Below are 7,669 nucleotides of genomic sequence, written 5' to 3'. Positions count from 1 at the left end.
CAGTCCTTGTGCTTCTGGGTCTGACCTGAAACCTGCTGAAGCACGGGCAAGGTCTTGGGGATGGCCCGACCTCCTGGCTTTGGTGTTTGTTGGATGCTCCCTGGCAGGAAATGAAGGGGATGCTGAGGCTGGTGCAGGATGTCTCTGCCCTTTTTGCTTGGCACTATGGTTTCAGGAAGACCACCAGTGTTAGGAAAACAGTTTATGCTGACAGGAGATCTCCCAGTCGATCAGGCAATTTGGAGTCGATGCCTGTCATTCAGCCCAGCAGCAAAGGTGTCATTGCCTATCCAGCCACTGCTGGCATCTCTCTGCTCTTGGTTCCCGCTTCACTGCACTTATCAGGAGTCTCTAAAGGCCAAAGTCTAGTGTTTGTTAGAGATTTCAGAGAGGTTCATGTCACATGGGCCTTCTGTAGACCTCCTGCCCTGGGCAAAGCACCTAATACACTCTGGTCTGTGTTGGTGAAATATTAGATTTATAGGCCAAACAGCCATGCCAAAAGGTTATGTGCTTCTGTCTCCCTGTCAACCCTTTGGCTGCCCTCACTGCAGGGACAACAAAAAGCATTTCTGGAAAAATCTATTGCCCTTTTTCCAGCAAGCAGGACAGGCCATCCTGCTCATCAAGATACACACAGATCCAGAGGAAATGATACAAAATGGGGCTGAGAAAGCCAACAGCAAACACCAGTAAGAAATACCTGTGTGTGTGTTGCCACAGAAACAGTGGAAGACTCCTGGCATGGAACCATGTGTTTATTTGTACAGACTCAGGCTGATTCCTTAAAGATGCCTTCAGGAGTGTGGCAGTGACATCTGCCCTGTGTTCCCCTCTTTATCACAGTTTCCCATTATCCTTTCTGAGTTCATTCAAATTTATCTCCTCTTTTTTTAGATGCTCTCCCTCTTTTGGTCTTTGTAGCAGGGAGGGAGAGCACGGTGATGCCCATCTTGCCCCTGCTGCCTTTGGGCACAGCTGGCTTGAAAGCATGAAGTGCGGGTCCTGGGATCTGAGGAAGTTGACATGTGTCTCTGCATTTAAGATTACTTCATTGTAAAACTAAATTTATGCACATAACTCTAGAGTAAACTTACAAAAGAATACTTAAATTAAGGCCATTAGTGTAAACTGAAAACTCTGCCTCTTCCCCTTCTAGCAGTTTCCTGTTCTGTCCTCTCTGCTCTTATGATGCCTCTGTGCATATACTTAATGGTAATTAAAGACAATAAACTTCTAAGAGTAGTGACAGATCTTTTTCTAACTTGACTCTGTGATCTCTACCAGAAAATTCATTCCATAAATTCAGCTGTGGAGATCAAAACAGCAAGCTGTAAGCATGTGCCCAGCTCCATTTGTTGCAGTGAGTGATTTGTTTATATCCTACTTGATCCATTGCTGGAAGCCATTTGTTCCTTGACCTGGTGTGCAAACTTGAAGTAAGGCTTTGTAGGGTGAGGAAATGCAAAACTTGGGTCATTCCTGAAGAGTCAGTGGGCTGATTAAGCACTGGGGAGCAAAGTATCTGTGGAGCTAGAGTGGAGAACCTGACACTGGGGCTTAACTGATGCCTCAGGAACTAAAAAAAAAAAATTAAAAAAAATATAAAAGGAGGTCAATAATCAGGTGTTGGTAGCAAGCCGTTAGTGAGGTGGCTGAGCAAGGTTTGGGTTTTTCCGCAAATACAGGCAATAGCTCACCCTGACTTGCGTGCGTGCACACACGCATAGGGATGTTCCATACTGTGGCACCTCATTATAGATTCCCACAAGAAAACCATTAGGGAGGAAATTCTTACTGTTCTGATGTGGTTGCCTTGTTCTTGTAAGAGAAAAGCTGTTGTTTCCATGTTGCACTGGTTTTGTTGTTTTGGGAGTGGAGAGGATTATAATGAAATAGTTCTGTGAGTGTATGTGTAATATTTTACTCCTGTAGATACAGTCTTTCACCGTGGGTCCAGCGAAAATGGAGCCCCCAAAAAATGGAGCTCCCCAGATATGTTCATCAACCAACACACCTGCAGAAAAAGTACTGTCAGAGGAATTTTTCTCACATCCCTGCTTTTCTTCACCTTCTGTCTCAGCCTGCCGCAGTGTTTGCCTGCCCGTCTGCAGAGGGCGATGCAGCATCAGTTTGACCAGACTTATGGTCCTCTGGTTTGCCCTCATGCCGAAGTTGCCCTTGGTCACCAAGATATTGCAGGGGTTGAGGGCTGAGATGGGGCCACAGCTAGAGGGAAAAACGAGAGGACCAGAGCAGAAACAAGGGTGTATTTGACAGCACAGTCTCTTCATGCCAGCTGTGCAGCAGCTGATGAAATTGGAGACTGCAATGGATTTCACTTTCCTGTTAAATCCTGCTGCACAGGAAGACTTGAATAATTTGCTGAAACTTTGAAGGCCACTGTAGGGACAGCTGGTTATTTCATTAGTTTGTATAGGACTCAGAAGTGTAAGTTTAAATCAGCTTTAAAAGGCAAGAATGAAATCTGGAAGGGAAAAGAACCCCAACAGCCATATACTTATCTGGTTTTCAGACTTCAGTTTGCATGTCAGCACTGCCTTTTTGCAGAAAGGAATAGTAGATGTCCTCTGCCAGTTAGAGGCATCTCTCTCTAGTCTCCATGAGAATACCCATGAGAATTCATGGGTATTTGTGCCCCAAATCTAGGATACAAATCACTTTGTATCCTAGAGTCACGATGGTTGGGAAAGACCTCAAAATGATCATGTAAATCCATTAACCCAGCATCACTGTGTTCATCACTAAACCATAGCTCAAAATTACATCCACATGCCTTTTGAACACTTCCAGGGATGGGGATTCCAACACTTACCTGGGGCAGCCTGTTCCAATGCCTGACCATCCTTTCAGATAATAGTTTTTTTCCTAATATCCTATCTAAACCTCCCATGACACAACTTGAGGCCATTTCCACTCATCTTCTAACTTGTCACCTGTGAGAAGAGACCCCTTCACCTCACTAAAACTCCTTTCATGTAGTTGTAGAAGTGATGGGGTTTCCTGAGCTTCATTTTTCCCAGACTAAACAACTCCAGTTCCCTCAGCTGCTTCCCATAAGATTTGTACCGTAATACCCCCCCCCCGCACCCTCTCTTTAATCCAGTTCTTCCTTGGATTATCAGAATTAATTTGCTGCAAAGGCATGGGGGTGGGATATTTTGGAGTCTCCTCAGGTATAGGCTGGGGTTGGTGAGCAGTTGAAAGCTGAATTTCATTCTTTGTCATTGAAATTTGCCAGAAAGGTAATTTCCTTATGCATGTAATTGAGGAAAGCGGTCAGAATTGTTTTATTCCCAGTTCAGTTCGTGGTAGGGATGGAAATCCTGCCAGTTGAGTGTAATCCTGTTTTTTTTTCCATGATACACCATCAGTTTTTAAAAACAGCTTCTCTTTTTTTAAAAGCTTTTGGTTGTTTGTTGTGGCTTGTGGTAGAATAGAAGCAGAATGTGAAGCACTTGCTTGAACTTTGCACCTGGATAAATTCAGGGAGCAAGGTCTCGACCTTTTTGTTAATAAATGGCACCTGCATCAATGACTCCTTGAGGTTTTTTCATTTTTTCCTAAATTTACAGAAGACAAACAAGTGTTTTGGCGCTAGCAGAGGCCTCCAGGTGAAGCGATCTCCAAATGCTTTCCTGCTCTGGGTGGGATGAGAGAGAGAGGGCTGGGGCCAGGGCTGCATGGGAAGAACTGGATGTAGTGGGTGCTGCTCACTGTCGTGGCCTTGTCCAATGTTCAGTAAGGAAACAAAAGACCCTCTTGCAGTGCCAGGAATACACAGGCAGTGTTCTGCCTGCCTTAAGCATGGGATGGGCAAAGGTATCTGTGTAGCTGTACGGGGAGCAGGTGAGGTCACTCCTCCACTCTGTCGAGCCTGTGCAGTTCCAGCTTTCTTGTGAGGGGAAGAGGAGGGACAAACACTGATGTCCTCTCTCTGCTGCCCAGTGACAGGAGCCAAGGGAATGGCCTGAAGCTGTGTCAGGGCAGGTTTAGGCTGGACAGTAGAAAAAGGTTCCTTTGGGCACTGAAAAGGACTCCCCAGGGAAGTGGTCATGGCACCAAGCCTGACAGATTTAAAAAAGCATTTGGACAACGCTCTGGGGCACAGGGTGTGCCTCTTGTGGAGTCCTGTGCTGGGCCGAGAGTTGGATTTGATGATCCTTGTGGGTCCCTTCCAACTTGGCATATTCTGTGGTCTTTAAAAATGTCAAGGAAGCAAATAAGAATATGAGGAATTTAAAAAGGCAAAACCACTACAGCTGCGGCTTGCACTGGAAGCAGGCAGTGGGCTGGCGACAGAGGGCACAAAAAGTAGCTGGAGAATGCGGGCATCGATCCCGCTACCTCTCGCATGCTAAGCGAGCGCTCTACCATTTGAGCTAATTCCCCGCAGCGATTGTCATTCTACCCAGCACAGTTATATTGACTTCTCGCGAGACGCCGTGCGCCGCCGGTTGTTACACGTCCCGGCCGGTGATCCCAGTGCGCCTGCGCGGGAGCGCGACGGCCGGGGCTCGGCGGCGGGCCGGGCTGGGCGCGCACCGGGAGAGGAGGATGCGCCCCGCGGTGAGACATGGAGCGGGAACGGGGCGGGAAAGGGAGTGGGAACGGGAACGGGGCGGGAATGGGAACGAGATGGCAATGGGAACGGGAATGGCGAGGGGCTGCGAAGGGCTGTGTGTTTGGCGGGCAGGATTCGTACGGCTGTGTGTGTGTGGGGCGGCGGTGCCTGTGGAGGTCAGAGCAGGGGCTGGAGCGCCCGGCATGGGCTCTGCCAGGGCCTGGGCTGGTCTTTGAGTGGCGGCGGGGCTGCGCTGAGGTCAAAACAGAAGGAAACAACAAAACAAACCCCCTCTCCCTCCGCCCCATAAATTATGGAGCCCCCAGCCCGCCCCCCTGCTGATGAAGGGCGCAGGAGCTGCCCGGATGAGCCCGGTTACTGCCCAGGGACGCTTCGCCTGCCCGGCAGCTCCTCACGGCCCTCGGGGCACCGAGCCCGCACTCCCCCTGCGGGGGCTCGGGGTGACACTCGGCCTGGCCGGGCGGCCCGGGAGCCCCCGGTGCTGGCTGCCATCCATGCTGGGACATCCCGGGTTGGGCCCTCAGCGTGGCTGGGACAGCCGGGATGCCCAAGAGCCTGGGTGAGCAAACCTGCTGCGGGCAGTTGGTTCTCCCCGCCTTGCCTTGCAATGTTTCCTTTGAAAACAACACCCACAGAAGTGAAATCTGGCACCGTGGTGAATCGTGAGGTCTTTTTCTCCAAGAAATAGTTCCATTTGCTCTTGTGCTCCAGCTGGAGTAGAGTTAAAGGCAATTCCCTGCTGGACAAGGAAAGAGATGCTGGCTCTTGAGCAGGGAACTTCAGGTGCCTGTTGAAATGGCAGATGGGGGCATGTGCTGGAGTCTTCTGGGGAGCTGCACTGACCAGATGGGATTTTGGTGCCCAGTTTGGATACAGGAAAAGGAGATGCCCTCAATCAAGGGGTGCATAGCAAAGCAGGTGAGAGCATTGGGTCATTTCTCTGTGAGCGCTATGCTGAGGAAGACAAAGCTATTGGTGGGCTTGCAGTGTTTAATTAAAGCTGTGTTCAGCAATAGCAATATCCAGGACTCCGTCAAAAACCTGTCATTCTGGTAAATATCTTCCCTTGTGCTGGATCACATTTCTTCCCCTCTGATGATGACGAGACAAAACCCAAAAAGCATTGACGGCCAGTGCAAAATACTTTCTGAACCGAGATGATTACAGAATAACCTTGTTGTATAACCTTGGTGGTGGCTGCTTAACGCCTAGCTGTGTGGAGAGCAGCAGAGTCCTGCTGAGCTGGCCAGGCTGCACGCAGTGATCCTGGTCACCAAGTCACTGCAATTCACTGAGCCAGCAGGGAATTTGGTGAAAGTGATGGGATTTGCTGTGGCTTTTGCTCTGTCGAGTTCCTGGGTGCTTTACACGTTGCTTTCCTGCAGTACTTTTCTACTTCTACCTTGGTTGTGTTCAAGCCATCATTCTGTTGGTTTCAAAACCATTCTCTGCTCAATTTTATACCCTTCTTGTGGGATTTGCCTTAGTTCTGCCTGTGAGATACAAGTTACTTTTTCTGGATGAATTTGCTGAGCTATCCTCCTCCAGACTATGAATTTCTGATTAAACATTCCTATATATCAACAGCTTTGCAAATGAAATAGGTGCAAAACATTTTTTATTTATTTTACTTGACAGGTTTTGGGCTCTGTGAATGAGGTCTGCTTCTTGCAGAGTTTGCTTAATAGGTTCTCTGAATGATATTTTATTGAAATATTTGGAATTTTAAATTTACTCCTCTTTTGTTCTTTTTGATGTGTTGCATCTTACTTTAAAGAGCCAGTGAAGCATGACCTCAGAACTCTTCTGAAACTCTCCTGTCTCTCATTTATCGTTTTCACGGTTGTGAGCTTCCTTCTGTGGAGGTTTTTTTTTTTTTTTTTGTCAGAGAGAAGATTGGCCAACAAACATGTTCTGAAAGACATGTTTATCTTTAAGAAAAAACCCAACAGCAACCAAACAAGCAAGCAGCCGCACCCATCCAGCAATATGATTTCTTATCTTGGAGCTTGACTCATAATTTTGATGGCTCCTTACCCTTATTGGTTTTTTTGAAAAGAAAGTAGTTTTTGTAGCTATTCCCCTGGGTGCCACACTGGAGAGCACTGCACTTGTGTAATTTTTTTTTTCTTGTGTCCTCCTGTCTCTTTTACATCGCCCTGAGCTGCAGAACCCCACAATCTTACCCTAGGCATCTCTTTTTTTTTTTTTTCCCCTTTTTTCTGATATGGAGTAAACCAGGAGATGCTCAAGAGTCTCTCCTGCTGAGGAATCTTACCTTCAATGCACACTACAGCATTTCAGCAGCTTGCCTTTGCTAAGTATCAGGCTGGCTCTGTGGAGCTGGAAAATGTGTTTCAGGCTGTGTTTTGCATAGATGCTCTCAGATGTGAGGTTTCACTGCCTGGGTGTTATATGTGTTTTTCCTGTCACGGGGCAGTCTGCTTCTGAATCATGTTGCTGGGAGCTCCTGGCAGAGCAAATGCAGGGGCAGGGGGAAAAGAGGCTTGTCTTGAGCCTTGCTTCATCAACCCAGCCACAGCCTCCCTCATTTGTGCCTTGTTTGGTTTAATAACGGGGTTGTACAGCAGCTTTTCCCACAGCAAAACCTCTTTTCTCCTTTTCTTTAGAACTAAAATCGCTGCAAAGAATGTGTGTTAAGGTGGACTTTGAAACTCAAAGCTTGTCAGTCCTTCACAATCATGCTGGAGTAATTCCTGTGCTTTCCTCTCCTTCATTTTAATTACAGGGGAGAGTATTCAGCTCCCACAGCTCAAGCTGTTGAGGATATGTCTGTGCTCTGCAAATAAATAAACTTTGTGCTTGCTTTCCCCCTTCTGTATTCCACTTGCTTTGGCAGAGGTGTGCTCCTGAACAATGCTGGGCAGTATTGTTCAGGTTTTGGTGGATCTGTTTTGTCCTTGTGCTCCATCCATGCTGAGATGATAGAAGTTGCCTTGCAGGTGACTGGGAATGTACCACCTAGAGGAGCCTACAGCTGCTCTGTGTGAAGAACAGCCCCCAGAGATGCTGAAGCTGCAGAGCTATCAGTGCAGCTTTGTG

At 47.7% G+C, this 7,669-nt stretch overlaps 1 protein-coding gene and 1 non-coding gene across 2 annotated transcripts in view; one reads left to right on the top strand and one right to left on the bottom strand.

The window, feature by feature from the left end:
* Nucleotides 1-4,340: 4,340 nt before the first annotated feature.
* TRNAA-AGC (transfer RNA alanine (anticodon AGC)) lies at nucleotides 4,341-4,413 on the bottom strand. Its single transcript has one exon. It is a non-coding gene; the product is annotated as a tRNA-Ala (tRNA).
* Nucleotides 4,414-4,525: 112 nt separating this feature from the next.
* LOC131558564 (USP6 N-terminal-like protein) overlaps nucleotides 4,526-7,669 on the top strand; it is a 76,134-nt gene continuing 72,990 nt past the window's right edge. The window contains exon 1 of the mRNA XM_058806389.1: nucleotides 4,526-4,590. The gene's annotated coding sequence lies outside the window, so the exon portion shown is untranslated. The remainder of the gene's footprint in view (nucleotides 4,591-7,669) is intronic.

Source organism: Ammospiza caudacuta, chromosome 6 (assembly GCF_027887145.1).
Source record: "Ammospiza caudacuta isolate bAmmCau1 chromosome 6, bAmmCau1.pri, whole genome shotgun sequence".
Lineage (NCBI taxonomy): Eukaryota > Metazoa > Chordata > Aves > Passeriformes > Passerellidae > Ammospiza > Ammospiza caudacuta.
Note: the sequence above shows the minus strand (reverse complement) of the source record. Positions and strands in the feature narration are given on the sequence as shown.